Below are 15,280 nucleotides of genomic sequence, written 5' to 3' on the forward strand. Positions count from 1 at the left end.
CTAGTGTCTTGATAGTGTCAAATTCTTTCTTTGCGGTTTCTAAAGCCTCATCCACCGCTTTACAAGAGGTTTGCATCTTCTATAGGTTTGTTAATAAGAGCTGCTTGCGTCTCAGGTTTAAAGCCTGAATTACGTAGCCATACATGGCGTTTCAGTAGGATTCCTTGTACTAGGGAACGCCCGGCCGTTTCTGCAGCATCCAGGGTATTCTTGATGATGCTTTGGTTGACTAAAGTCCCTTCAGTCACCATGGCTAGAAGGTGAGTATGTAGGGGTTCCGGTACCTCCTCAATGTCCTTACGTAGTTTGCTCCATTGTGCATCTGCGTAACTTGCCAGCAAGGAGTTATTGTTGGCAATTCTTGCGGAAAAGGCAGCTGAGGCTGTAATCCTCTTTCCTAGGGCATATAATTTTTTTAGCCTCTTTATCTGGTGGTGCCTCGCTAGTTAACAGCGGCACCCCTGCTCTTTTCCTTGTATTTGTCACCACTAAGGAGTCTGGTACAGTGGCCCCTGATGAATAAAGGGTCTGATGGAGAAGGACTAAACAATGTTTCTATCCTAGGGTTAACCCCTCTGATCAACGCAGGAGTGGATAGTGAAGGAATAATTCTCCTTACTGAGGCGAGGAGGGGAATGGTTTGGCTGACAGGGGGTTTCTCCTTAATGATTTTTTTCGACGAAGTCGATGTCAGGAGAAGTTTCCCCGGTTTCGATCTCAAAATGCGCTGCTGCCTTACGTAGAAGTGCATTAAAGGTGGGTTGATCATCTATAGGCGATGTATTCCTAATAGGCGAGTCTTTAGGAGGGGACAGGTTTATGGCTTCAGGGTCTGAAAACACTGACGGGGACTGCCAGGACTGTGAGGCCCCTGAAGCCCCTATCACCCATATCAGGGTTGTCTTCAAAACCTTCCTCCTGTAGGTTTTCTTCCCCCTCATTGCCTAGGAATTCATCCTCCTGAAAGTGGGTGTCCTCTTCATTGAGGTCATATAAATCTACATTTTCTTGGGGTGGATCAAACAGCCTGGGGTACTTGGCCCTGGGATCCTCCTAAGGTCCCTCTCTTGATCTCTTAAGTGTTGGAAGGTTCTGAGTCTCCATAAACCTGTCCATACAGAACTGGAGTCTCTCTAGGGTTTCTTGAGGTACTCCGGAACGGTCGGGGGGAGGAATGGGAGGGCCTTCCGTTAGGAAACGCTTTGACCTATCCCATAACGTCAAAGAGAGGTCTCCTTCGCCTTCAGAAAAGCCTTCCTGTAGTCTAGGAGTCCCTCTCGATGGAGCGGGAGGTTCCTCCCTTCCTTCTGGTCTTTTCGGCGTCTCCCGGTCCTTATGAGCGGTAACAGACGTATCCTTCGTCGTCCGTCTTAGGCTATCAGTGGAAATGAATCTTGCCAGGCTCTCGACAACTAAGCTGTCTGTCGAGGGTTCCTCCGGCGCCGTTACAGGCGTCGCTTGCTCTATGCCGACTGGTGCTCTCTGGCGGTGCACGTCGTCTGGCGGTTTAGTGGTAGCGCCCTTATCAGGAGTTAGCCCAGTTGCTGGTCGCATATGGGGTTGCGAGGGGGGCTTCAGACTGTTACGGTCTGAGGAGGCCACCGGAAGGACCTGCGTCTCCGTTGGCGCCAAGGCTTTCTTCGTCTTCGACGAGGAAGAGCCATGGGTTGTGTGTTTATGGGAGTGTTTTCTGTGTGCGTCTTTGTCACCGGGGTGTTCATCCCCATAAGCAGGGCGTGAGCCAAACTTGTCGGGGCCGGGGACGGACGAGGCGCGTGAACGCTCCTTAGAGAGGTCTACGACTTCTGAAACGGACGTCGTGTTGTCACATTCCTCGTCACTGGCGGGGGTTGGTGATGAGTCAGACCTAGACATGGCTTAGGCAGCCCACCTTTTGACCCTACGCTCTTTTAAAGTCTTCGGCTTAAGTAGCTGACAGGCCGCACAGCCGTCCTCTGTGTTCGAGAGGCAAGCAATGGTTACACCGTTTATGCTAGTCTTTCCAGGTAAACTTGCCCTTAAAGCGTGGGCAAAACCTAAAGGGTGTCCTCTCCATAGCTGAGGAACAGATTGCATGTGACAACAACCCCGAGGGAAAAGGAGGGGAAAGGGAAAGGCATTCTCAAAGAGAAACAATAATGTCCCACAACCCCACTCTCCATACTGTATTTGGCTGTCGGGGCCAGGCCACGTGTTCGGCGAACGCTGAACAACCTCTTCCGTCGAAGGCACCGCCGTCGGAGATCTTGATTGGCGGTGAACAGCTTCGCAGCTACGACGACGGAGGGGTGAAGAAATGAATAATTATGGGCGACCAAAGGTCAAGTAAAGTTTTTGCAATGTCTCTCGAGGAGCTGCGCGTATAGGCGACCAATATCTGGGCGGAAAAAAACAATATGAGGGACCTTGACGCGTGAGGGATTGTGGGTACACTGCACGTCACTATAGGGATAGTGTTACAGACACGCCTTGTCAACGTCCCCTTTTCGACTACGAAAAACAAAATGCAGTACTCTGCAGTGACCACTGGATGTCGGACTATGCACAGCAGGTGATTCTAAGCAGATTAACAAACATCAGAAGAGAGGATACTTATTAGAGGGGACGGCGGGCGGGCGTATGGAGGAAAGGGGACTATGGACTAGGAGTAAGGTAGTCACTATGGTGAGTAACTGTTATACTCTCACGTCCCGTCCCCTTTCCTCCAAACTTGTGGGAGATTCCCAAGCACTCCTCACAGGCAATACGGCTGGATGGAAACTCCTTACTGAAAGAGGTTTTTAAGAACAACCTGGCCGAATTGAGCATCGGCCCTGGAGTTCAGATCTAAGCAGTAATGCTTACAAAAGCTGTTGGGGAGGCCCACGTAGCCGCTTTGCCAGTGGCTTCCCATGGAACATATTTTTGGAAGGCAACAGCAGCCGCTTTGCCATGTACAAGATGGGCAAAAATGTCCTTCAGCGGTTGCATGCCCTGCATGGTATACACCTCTGAGATACAGGAGGCAATCCTTCAGGTGATGATAGCTTTTGAATCGGGTTTCCGTTTCGGGTCTCCGAACGTTAACAAAGAGCTGGGAGGAGCCCTTGAGTTCAGTTCTGTCCAGATAGAACTTCAGAGCTTGCCTGGCATCTAAATTGTGTAATACTCTCTCAGCATCTGAGGCCGGGTTCGGAAAAAAGACAGGTAATGATATAGATTGATTCAAATGAAAATCAGTCACTACTTTAGGAAGGAAAGAAGAATGTGTGTAGAGCATAACCTTGTCCTTATGTAAGGTGAGGAACAGATGTTCCACAGACAACACTTGAAGCTTGCTTACTCGCCTTGCCGAAGTTAAAGCAATCAGAAATGCAACCTTCCATGAAAGGTACTTTAGATCCACCGTAGCCATGGGTTCAAATGGTTTATGGCACAAGGCGTTGAGGACCACATTCAAATCCCATTTTGGATGGGATTGCGTACAGGTAGAAAAAGATGCAATAGACCTGTGAAATGCTTTTAACAGTTGTCAGTGGACAGGTAGGCAGCAATAGCCGATAAGTGCAACAAGACATGAATGCCTGAAGATGCCAGATGAGATATGAACGATAGAACAGTGTCAATCATAGCATGTCTGGGATCCAGCTGCTTAGCTAAACACCAGTGTCAAAACTGGAGCCACTTGCTTCCATACTGAGATCTCGTAGAGGGTTTCCTGGCCGCTTGGATAATGTGAATATTGTCCTCAGACAAGTTAAGGTGCGCTGAGGATTTGAATTCAAGCACCAGGCTGCCAAGCTGAACGATTGCTGGGAGGGGTGCCAAATCTGCTGATCGCACTGGTGAAGCAATTTGGAATCAACAGCAGACTGATCGGAGAACAAATCGTCAGGTGCTGAAGTTCTGAGAACCAGAATCTGGATGGCCACCAAGGAGCTATGAACTGGAGAGTTCAATTTGTTGTATTCCTGAGCTTGCAAAGTGACCGATGAATCAGAGGTAGAGGCGGGAAAGCATAGGCCCTCTGTTGTGCCACGGAATTTCGAGTGCGTCCCCTAGGGAGGAGGCCCGAGACCGTTACTGGATGCATAAAGAGGAAGTTTCCTGTCACAAAGAGGTCAACTTCTGGAGTGCCCCATTGGTGAAAGATGGTGGAGAGGACCTCCGTGTTCAGTTCCCACTCGTAGCTGGCCGCTGTTTGTCAGCTGAGTGAATCTGCAGTCACATTGAATTGACCCGGAATGTGTACCGCCAGTAGCCAAATGCCGTGCTGGATGGCCCATTCCCAAATCTGAATGACAAGGTCCACAAGCGGTGGTGATTTGGAGCAACCCTGCTTGTTGATATAAAACATCGACACTGAGTTGTCCATGCAGATGCGGACCACCCGGTTCGTGATGGACGGTTGGAAAGCTTTCAGTGCCAGAAGTACAGCAGGCGTTCCAAATAATTTATATGAAACTGCATGTCCAGCAGCGTCCATAGATCGAAAAACCTAAAGATGATCCAGCTTCGTGCCCCCCCCCATCCCCATAAGGAAGGAAGGAGCCTGTGCTAATCATCACTTGTAGGTGGGGCTCCTGAAAGGAAGACCCTACTGTAAGATTGTTGGTGGAAGACCACCATAGAAAGTCCTCCATCATGCAGGATGTAACTGGGATCATCTTGGAATCTGAGTCCGAAGCCTGACACCAAGAGCTCCAAAGAGCCAGCTGTGTACGCCTCATTTTGACGCACGCAAGAGGATGAGCAAGTACGCACAGGGCCATGAGTCCCAGAAGTCTCTGGAACCACCAAGCCGTCATGTGCTCTGACTGGATGAAGAGCTGACATGTGGCAACTAGATCCGCAATCCTGTCTGCCATCAAATACACCCTAGAGTCGATCGTGTTCCAAAGGAAACCCAGGAAAATCAGGTCTTGGGAGACTGTCATGGAAGATTTCCGCCAGTTCACCGACAGCCCAAGATGGAACAGGAGTTGGAGGAGAGACTGGAGATTGCTCGAAGCAGACAGTGGACAAGAGCTGCGTAGGAACGAGTCGTCCAAATACGGATATACATGAACACCCTGTAGCCAAAAGGAAATTTGCGATGACGGACATCTTCGTAAAGACACGCGCCGCCGAGCCGAGACCAAAAGGGAGCACGCAGAACAGGAAATGCTCCCCTCCCAGGGAGAACCACAGATATTTTCGATGCGGACTCCATATCAGGATGTGCATATACGCATCCTGAAGGCCCACTACAGTGAGCCAGTCACCCTTCCGAAAAGAGGACTTTATTTGGCAGGGTGTGATCATCTTGAACTTCTCTTGGGAAAGAAAAAGGTTGAACTGGGAAAGGTCGAGGACGGTGCGCAGGCCAGCCTGGTTGGGTTTGGGCACTGAACAGACGCGAGTAGAAGCCCTCCCCTTGTTCCCCAAGGGGAACAGGTTCCACCGCCCTTAGGTCTAGAAGCTTCTGAACCTCGGCTCTGAGGGAGGGTGTCCCGGTCTGTTGGACGGGAGGGTTGAAGGGTGGGGTAGGGTGGAGGGGCAATCGAAAGCCCGCCCGAGCGATGGACAAAACCCACCGGACTTCAGCGATGGTCTTCCGCGCCTCCAGATGAGATGAGATGAGATTCGTCCCCCCACCAGAGTCTTGTACGACCGACAAAAAATATAATTTTGCAGATTTATCGGCAGGGAGACTACCTGCTCCTGGAGAGGAGGCTGATGGCCGAGATGCAAACTGACCACGTTGTAGTTTGATGGGTGCCGTCAACCGGAGGCTCAGTTCTGCGCACCCGGCGGTCCTGAAAACCTCTGAAGCAAGAGAAGGATAGAGACTGAGACCCCAACCTCTGTGAATAAGGGGCCTTAGCCAAGACCTTCGCCAGGACCGACAAAGATTTGGCGGTTTGGGTGCTCGCCTTGGTCTTTGCAAGTTCCTCATCCGTAAAAGAATGAAAATTCCTTGCCGTCGAAGTGAAGGTCCAGAACTTTATCTTGCACCTCCTTCGAAAACTTTGTTGCATGCAGACATGCCTGGCAGGACGTGTCAATTCCCACCATAAGGCCTCGAGCTTAGGTATTTACGTGGTGCACCACAGCTATCCAGCAGATCCTGTGCCAACACCCTTGCGTCCGACAGACCAGCTTTGAAGTCGTCTAACCTATCTGCAGGAATACACTCTTGGAAATCAGCCAAATCCTTCCACAGCCTCATATTGACTGCAGCCAGGATGAGCTCAGTATTCGCTTGATGAAGTTGGAGGGCTGACTTGGCAAAGACTTTCTTGCCCAAGGAGTCCAGAATCGTATGTTCTTTGGACAGAATCTGAGCCGCAGCCGTAGAGGTCGCAGAGGCCGGCTTGGATTGAAGCGTGGCCACAGCTACCACAGTCGAGGAAGGGAGCGGCCAAGACGCCAAGGCTATCTCCTCAGAGGTGTGAAGCCTGTAACGGGCGTCAATTCTCTTATTGATATGCAGCCCGGTGTGGGGCTTATCCCAGACCTTACGGGCCTCAGACAAAATGTCCTTCTGGAGGAACAGGCTGGTACGCTCTTGTGGCAACAAGGTGAACGCTCCCGAAAGCATCCCTTCCTGTGGAGCGGTGGGCCTCGGGAACTGGAATGCCATTATATGCAGAACCCAGTCATGGAATGCTCTGATCTGCTTGAGAGACATCTAACGAATGAGGAGCAGACGTGTCAGTTTTTTTTTTTTTTAACCAACTTTATTTTCTTCTCATGGACTCAAGTTACAAGCATGCATGTGGGAAGCAGTATACAGACATTTTGTCATTTCTCTCTTTTTTCCCCCCCGTTCTCTTTTCAAGTTTATAGGAAGTCCATGAGTTTTAACATTTATAACTCCCCCCCCCCCCCCTTTGTCTACAGTAGAGCAAATAACATATCTCCTTTCAACCCTCCCTCCCCCCAACTGGGCTGGTTCCGCTTTTCTACACCATTAGCCGGTGCAATTACAGTCCGGGTGGTATCTGCCTGTGTTAGCGGTTGCTGTGGGCCCTTTTCGAGCTTCCGTCTTACCAGGGGGCTTTAGTTCAGAATCGTTCATCAGGTTAGGTCTGTGGTAGTAGGCTTCCCTGTCTGCAACAGTCTCTATACATGGGTCCCACACTTCCCTGAATTTCAAGTATTTGTTGTCTTTTATGGCCCCTACCTTTTCCATTGCCAGTATGTGCCATATTTTGACCCACCAGCACGCGACCACTGGGCTTTGAGTTTTTCCATCCTTGGGCCAGGGTTATTTTTGCCGTGTTTAGTAGCTGCGTGATCAGGGTTGCATTATTTCCTGTCTCTGCGTAGACCCCTTCAACTGCAGTACCCAACAGTATTACTTTTGGGTCGTGTGGGAGTTGTCTCCCTGTGATTTCTCATGTGTCCCAGTATTTCTTTCCAGTATATTTCAGCTTTAGAGCAGGTCCACCACATGTGATATAGGTCCCCTCTGTTGCCACATTGTCTCCAGCAGTTGGGGGGGGGGGGGGGGGGGAGGGGTAGGCGGGGCACATTTTGTTTAATCTGTGTGGGGTTAGGTACCATCTTGTGTATAGTTTATACGAGGTCTCTGATTGTGGTGCATTTGGATGCTTTCTGAGCCCTCTTCCATATTTGTCCCCATTCCTCCTGCGTGATAGGGGTTCCCAGGTCTTTCTCCCAATTGTCTCTGCATGAGATTTGATCCTCAATTTGTGCGCTGTCTAGTAGCTTATATATTCTTGTTATTGCTTTGTGGGTCTGGCCTTCCTGTAGGGGGAGTTCTAGTCCTATGGGAGTCCTGGAGGCCGCCTTTTTAACCCCTTCCTGGGAGATCCAGTGCCCGATTTGTATATACTTTTATCTCTCCTTTTCTCCTATGCCGAATTTCTGTTTGCATTCCTCGAATTGTAATGGAGTTCCTTCGTGGTAGAATTCTTTTAAGGGGATCGGGTGTGTTTGCCCCCATTTTGCCCAAAATCTGTCTCGTTTACCCAGGGTGAAGTCCTGATTGTGTGCCATTGGTGTAAAGGGGCCCAGTCCGGGGGCTATATGATGTTTTCTGAGTGCTGTGTCCCATGCTTTTAGTGAAGTGCAAGAGGATTCTAGTAGGTGTCACTCCGCCCCTCTAGCCCCTGTCCGTAGGGCATGTAAAGTCCCAAATGGAATACTGGTTTCTCCATGTTCTATTCCCACCCATCCATTATGTGGATTTCCTCCCATCCATTTCAGCATAGGGGCTACCTGGGCAGCCAGTGCTTCTCTTTCCACGTCGGGGAGTCCCAGCCCTCCACAGTTAGGGTGGCCTAGTCAAGATTCTTTTTTGTATTCTGGGTTTCTTCCCATTCCATACGAAGATTACCAGGTCCTTTTGCAGTTTTCTGCACATTTTGGGGGGAATCTCTATCGGGAGGGAGCTAATTACATATAGGAGGCGGGGTAGGAGGGTCATCTTGAGTGTGGTTATACGTGCGAACCACTAATGTTCCTGGGCATCCCATCTTGAAAGGTCCTCCTTTAATTGTTTCCACAGCGGCACTATGTTCTCCCCGTATAGGTATTTGTATTCCCGTGTCAGTTGGACACCTAAGTAGTCTATGGCCTTAGGTTCCCAGGTTAGTGGATGCCGAGCCGTCATTTTTTGGGGTATCTTCTCCTCTTCGGTTATGTTTAAGGATTTTGATTTTGCGTAGTTAATCGTGAACCCTGATACCCTAGCGAATTCCTGTAATCTTTCTAGGGTTTTGGGTGGTGATTTGGCAGTGTCTCTTAGGAACAGTAGGATATCGTCTGTGTATAGTGCTATGCTATGTTCTATCCCTCCTGCTAATACCCCTTTTATTTCTTGGTCCTGTCTTATGGTTTGTGCCACTGGTTCAATTGCCGTTGCGAATATAAGGGGGGATAGTGGCCAGCCCTGCCACGTGCCTCTACGAATTTGTATTGTTGTAGTGGGTCTGCCATTGATTATGAATGTTGAGGGGAGTTTGTAGTTTGCCAAGACCATCCTTATAAAGGTGGGGTCGCAGACGTATTTCTTCAGGGTTAGCTTCAGGTACGCCCAGTCTAAGCTATCGAAAGCTCTGCGTGCGTCTAGGGCCGCTATGGAGAATTTTTTTTGTTCCCTATTTCTATAATGTCTACCGGCCGCCTAATATTGTCCTGTGTGTGGCTCCCTATGATAAATCCCGCTTGATCTTCGTGGATTATTTGGGGTAAGACCTTCGCTAACCTGTTTGTCAGGATTTTTGCATACAACTTGGCATCGCTATTAAGCAGTGATATTGGCCTGTAACTTGTGCAGTCTGTGGGGTCTTTCCCTGGATTCAGGATGAGGACTGGTCGATTTGCCCATGTCTGGGGTGACTGCCCCGGATTCTCTGATGTGGTTGAAAAGGTTCGTTAGTGGGCCCAGTAGCTGGTTCCTGAAGGTTTTGTAGTACCCATTCCCGAACCCGTCCGGCCCAGGTGTCTTGTTATGTGGGAGGTGTGTTATGGCATCGCTTATTTCTTGGGCCATTATGGGAGCCTGAAGGTTCAGGTTGTCGTCTTCCGTTATCTGGGGGAGGGCTATTTTGGCCATGTATTTTAGCTGGAGTTGTGGGGATAGTTCCTCTTTCGAGGAGATCTAGGTGGAACTTTTCCATAATGTCTAATTTTTCCTCCTCCGATGTGCTTGTCCCCCCTTTTGGGTTCTTAAGACTCACTATGTAGTTGCGGGTTTTTTGTTTGTTGAGTTTAGCTGCTAGGAATTTGTTAGCTTTACCTCTGTGTGCATAGTAGGACAGTTTAGTGCGTAGTATGGATTGTGCAGTGTGATCTGCCATGTGGGTTTCTAGTTGGGCTCTCACCTTTTGAAGGTTTCTTACTGTTTTAGGTGTTTGTTTACCATTATGTTGTGTTTCTGCTTCCTTCAGTTCTAGCTCAAGTTTCTGTTGGAGTAGCTTTCTCTCCCGTATATATGCTGTGGTTTGTGATATAAATACCCCCCACATTACTGCTTTCCCTGCGTCCCATATTACCCCCCAGTTTGTGTCTCCGTTGGAGTTATCCTGAAAATAATTATTCAACGCTGTTTCCATGTGGGCTCTAAGGTCAACATCTCCGAGTATGATCTCGTTCAGTTTCCAGGTTCTGTTAGGGCGGGGTGTCTCTTATAGGGATCATTTTTAGTATAACTGGGGCATGGTCAGTGAGGTATTGTACTCCTATTTGTACGTCTTCGATTTGTGGGATGAGGGTAGCTGAGGTCAGGATCATGTCTACCCTCGAATAGCCCCTGTGTACGGGTGAGTAATGGGTGAATTCCTTTTCTGTGTTGTGAAAGAATCTAAACGTCTCTATTACCCCTAGGTCTCTGAACAGTTTGCCTAGTGCTTGTCTGTTCCTGCCGTCTGCCACGGTGGGGAAGAGGGCCTCATCTAGAGTGGGGTCCATTATGCAGTTAAAGTCTCCCCCTATTATAATTTGTCCCTCGCAACGGTTACCCAGGTTCCGCAGGATTTCGCCCAGGAAGATGTCTGGTCTATCATTTGGGGCGTATAGTGCTATTAGGGTGTATGTTTGTTCGTGCAGGGTCCCTTTAAGTAACTGGAATCTACCCTTTGTATCACTATATACGGTCTTTTTCTTGAATGGTAAGTTAGCGTTTAGTAGGATTGCTACTCCTATTTTTTTCCCCCTTCTCTGGAGGCAAAGTATTGTTTGGGGAAGGCTTTGTGGGCCATCCGGTTCTCATCTATCGCAAGCAGGTGTGTTTCTTGAATGAAAACAATTGCGCCTTGGAGTTCCGTCAGGCGTGTTAATATGCTACGTCTTTTCACTGGCGAGTTTAGGCCCTGTACATTCAGGGTCATGACCGTTAACACAGGCATGAGTCTTGTGTGGGGGATTCTTCATCATCTGTGTGCCCTCTCTCGGCAATAAATGGTGTACGGTGTGTAGTCGCGGACCATGCCTTGAACCAATCCCAACCCAACATAACCAAACCAAAAATATTATCAACTTGTAAACTTGTTTTCACCCTCGTGGTGGTGGGACCAAGGAGGCTTTGCGCCTCCTCCGGGTTCCCCCCCGGAGCGTTCGGTCCCTCGATTCCCCCAGCGTCCCATTCGCCAGGGTGTATCTGGGCTTGTCGTGGGTTCCCCTTCTCCGCCCAGGCTCAATTCAATCTCCTCTCTGGTTTTACCTTTCGTTGTGTTCATTTTGCGGTCGTCTGCTTCTTCTCCATTCCGTTTCCGGGTTCTCTAGCGTTTTGTTCATGGTTATTGTGCGGTGCCTATTCCTTTAAAATTTATCGTGGTTTTGAACCCTCTGGTGCGGGTTCTCTTTCTTGACGTCGCCTTGTGTCAGGGGACCATTCCCATCGTCTGGGTCCTCCCCCCTTTCTCGGTTGGCATGTTTCCATATTTTTCTGGGGTTGTTCTTCTAGCTGCAGCAAAGTTATCCCTTCTTTGCATGTAGAGATCCGCTGTGGTTTGCCTTCCCACGTGAATTGTAGACCGAAGGGGTATGCCCGTCTGTATATGATGTTTTTGGCTTTCAGTGCTCTCGTGACTGGTTGCATCAGTCTTCTTTTGTGCAGCGTGGATAGGGCTAAGCCCTGAAAGAGTCGGATCTGGTTGCCGTTGATGGTGATTGTCTGTTGCTTGCGGGCTGCTCGTAATATTTCCTCCTTCATTAAGTATGAGGTCACATCTCTTGGCCTGGTCCCCAGGTCGTTTTGCTTGGGCCCCACTCTAGGTATTCTGCCAATAGATATGCTATCTGGTGGGGTGTCGTTGAGCATGCTGCTGAAGCACAGCTGGAATGTGTCTGAGGTCTTTGTCCCCAATCGTTTCGTCCAGGACTTTGACTCATATGTTGGACCTTCCTGAGCGATTCTCAAGGTCCTCCGCTTGTAATTCTAGGTTGTGTGGGGCTCTGGAGATCTGTTCTAGGAGGATGCTGTTCTGTTTTACGTCTTCCGTTGTCTCTGAGAGGGCCCCTCTCTGTGGTGTCCACTCTGTCCCCCAGCTTCTCCACGTCTTTCCTCACCTCCTGCAGGGAGCATTTTAGATCTTCGCGGATAGTGCCCAGTTGGGTCTGGAGGGATTCCATCATTCTGTTCTCCATGGCTCTCAGGCATTCCTGTAGGTCCTCCTTATGTAGCGCCATGGTGTCAGCATCTGCTGTGTCCGTTTCAGTGTTCGAGTCTTCTGTCCTATTCCTGTATTGTTTCTTCTACTGAGGATGTTTCCAGTATAGTTCCAGCTGTCCGTCTCTCCCTTTCGCTGTGGATCTGGTTCTTGCTGGGGTGTTCTTTGATTTGATGCCAGACATCTGTATCGTGCATTTGTTATATGGGTGGTAGTATGGCTCCTTGTTGTCACGTGATGTCTATGGGCAGTGTGCGGTTCGGCTTTATGGCGTCCCGGTGAGTCACTCCTCGCAGGTTGGCCCTTCCATGGGGCGATTTTAGTTTGGGATCAGGTAGGATCTGATCCTGCTTTTGGGTCTTTCAGGGACTTTTGGCCTTGTTCCTTTTTCCCTCAGCCGCAGTGGTTGCAGTCTTGTTGGTGGGGGGGGTTCTCCCCTTCCCAGGTTCGGGTCCCAGCGATGGCGGGAGGGGTGCGGGGGGGGGTGGGTGAGAAGGGTTCCTCTGGTTCTGCCGGACGCGGGTTCTGCCTGCCTCTCCTGAAGGTAGGTCTCTGTTTGGAGATCCGGGGTTGCTCTCCACTCCGAGTGTGTTGGTCACGGAGAGTCAGCTAGGTGGTTTGCTTTCTGACTCAGGGTGTGCAGTGTCTGTTGTCTTCCGTGTGGTACGGGCTTAGGGTATGCTGCCCGTGTTAGTAGTGTTCAGATCAGTCTCTCCGCTTATTCCTTCACTCTTGTGCGGAGGTGTTTTGAGTGAGGGGCCGCTGTCAGATGCCAGGGCTAACGGTCGGCGCTCTCTTGGGGGCGTGGATCAGATTCCAGCATATCATGGCCGAGGGGGACCACACTGTTTCCCCTTGCTTTATTTATTTAGGCCCTCTATGTGTACCTTCCGCTGTTCGCCGCAGTCGTGCCGCCCGTGTCGGGGCTGCTCAAAACCTTGGCTGAGTGTTGGGTTCCCCCTGGGTCTGCCCGCTTTTAGTCCGCTCTACTCTTGTGCGGGGGGCGTCGCGATGTAGGGACCGCCGTCGGATATTTATTGGGCTGGCGGTCATCTCCTTCACTGGGGTGCAAGCCAGGTTTCAGTATAGCGTTACGGTGGGGGGGGGCACGCTGTTTTCTCCTGTCCGGGTGCCCCCTCGGCTTTCTCCGGTTCCACGTTGCCAGAGGCTTCCGGGTCGCTGTCTTATTCTTCCTTTTTCCCCCAGGCTTTCCACGCTCAGCAGGGGGGGGCGTACAGGGGGGGGGGGGGACTTTTACCCTCCGTTGGGGTTGCAGGTCTGGTGCGTGTCCTCTCCTCGCCGTTTGCAGCAGCTATGCCCACCTGATGTGCGACGCCAGCTCCTTCAGTGCCGTCGGCTGTAGAGGGCTCTCAGCGCAGGTCTGCTCAGGGCTCTTGCCGCGTTGGTAGTCTGGATAGTTATGGAGGGAGGGAAGTGTCCGGATTTGCACTCTGTGTTATTTGGCGAGTGAGGTGTCTGGATCTTGCTGCTGTCTTGGAGTTTTGGGCTGTTTTTGCGATTTTTCTCCTTTGTATTTCTTCGTTCAGGCGGAGGAGCAGGGATGTGCGTCCTCACAGGGTGGCAGCCATCTTGGAATCGTCGTCACAGGTTTTAAAATGCCATCCCTTCTACCGGTGTCTTCTCTATGGGAGACAACAGGGGTAGGGGAGGAAGCGCTGGAGGCGGACCAATAGGAAGAGGTGGTACCACCGCAGGAGGCGCTTGAACCGCCGGAGTGGAAGGTGGAGCCGGAGGTTCAGGGTAGATTTCTTTGAAAAGACCCTTACAATACTCCTTCATAGGTTCAGAGTGCATGAGCCTCTGAAATTTCCTGAAAAATAAATCCTCTGATGAAGGTTTAGGCGCTGTGGTAGGCAGAGGCCTCTCATATGGGGCATACCCCCACAAACGCAATGAGGATGGTTGCCAGGAAGGCCCATCACCAATCGGGTATGCATAGAGCAGTGGAGTAGAAGCAAGTGGAAGCAAGACAGTATGAGGCAGCGGCATCCGAGCACACCAGTAATAAGAAGGGCGGAACTGATTTTTACCTTTTCCCCCCTGAGATGGAAACGGCTGCTCGGCCCCAAAATTAAGGTTCCCAGCACCCGCCGTCGAGAACGTAGGTGTAAGGGAAGAATCCATTTTGTCAATGCCTGAAAAGAACTGCGTCACATGTGCAGATGAGGCAACCGTTTCCTCAGGCTGGTCAGTGGACTTAACACCTTAGCCTTCACACAAGGATCCTCGGCAGAGTCAGTACTGGGGGGTCTCGGATGTTTACTGGACATCTTGGAGATGGCCCCAAAATTAGCCTCCAAAAAGGAGGAACCTCAGCAGAGCCAGTAACAGAGGAATTACGGTTTATGACCACCCTTTTTGCCCTGTCGACAGAACCGGTATCACTGCGTACTTGAGCACGGGAATGCTGAGGAATTACCCTCACAGACAAGACCGTCAGAGCAGGTCTCTTCGTTTTGTCAGTACACACCTTAGCCTCAAAAAGAGGAAGCTCTGGTTTTCTCCCGGTACATGTAGCTCCCTTGTGAGGGGCCTCAAGCCATGGCTTGGTACAGAAAGCTCCAGAAAAGGAGACCTCGGAGCGAACCCCGGTGTCCAAACCCACAGATGAACTGGGCTGAAGTTTAGCACTGACAGGTGAACCTCGGAAGGTGGTCCAGTCTTGCAAGGTGCGTCATGGGAACCCTCTGAGAAAAATCTGGTACGCCTATTAGGCCTGCGAGGTACCTCATGGGAACCCCGGGTGGTAGAGCTGCTCAGGCCCCTCCCGGACCTAGAAGACCCCGGGAAGGAGAGTCCCCCGGCCGGGGTGTCATAAAAAGTAAGGAACTTACCGGGCATCTCTTTTTCATTGATGAAAAGCTGAAGATGAGGTGGAGGAACACGCTGAAAGTCCTCCTCCCACCGAAGAAGACGGCACTGGAGTGCCCGGACGAGAGGGAATCGCAGTAGAAACACGAATCCCAGTGATGGTCCGGACCAAGACACTCCAAGCAGAGAGAATGGGGATCCGCCCTAGCGAAGCGACGTTCGCATGAACAACAGGACACAAATCCCATATGCTCTGGCATAATGGAGGACTAAGCGACCGCAGAACCAGAGCAGGAGAGGACGACAACGGGAACAAAAAAATTGTTGCCGGTGATGCAAGTGCATCC

The 15,280-nt window shown here is 50.5% G+C and overlaps 1 protein-coding gene across 1 annotated transcript in view; it reads right to left on the reverse strand.

Annotated features, from left to right (window-relative positions):
• The window catches only part of IPO4 (importin 4), a 3,008,003-nt gene that overhangs the window by 2,761,751 nt on the left and 230,972 nt on the right, over positions 1–15,280 (reverse strand). The gene's annotated exons all lie outside the window — the stretch shown is intronic.

The sequence above is a fragment of the Ambystoma mexicanum genome, chromosome 13 (genome assembly GCF_040938575.1).
Source record: "Ambystoma mexicanum isolate Mex_15411 chromosome 13, UKY_AmexF1_1, whole genome shotgun sequence".
NCBI lineage: Eukaryota > Metazoa > Chordata > Amphibia > Caudata > Ambystomatidae > Ambystoma > Ambystoma mexicanum.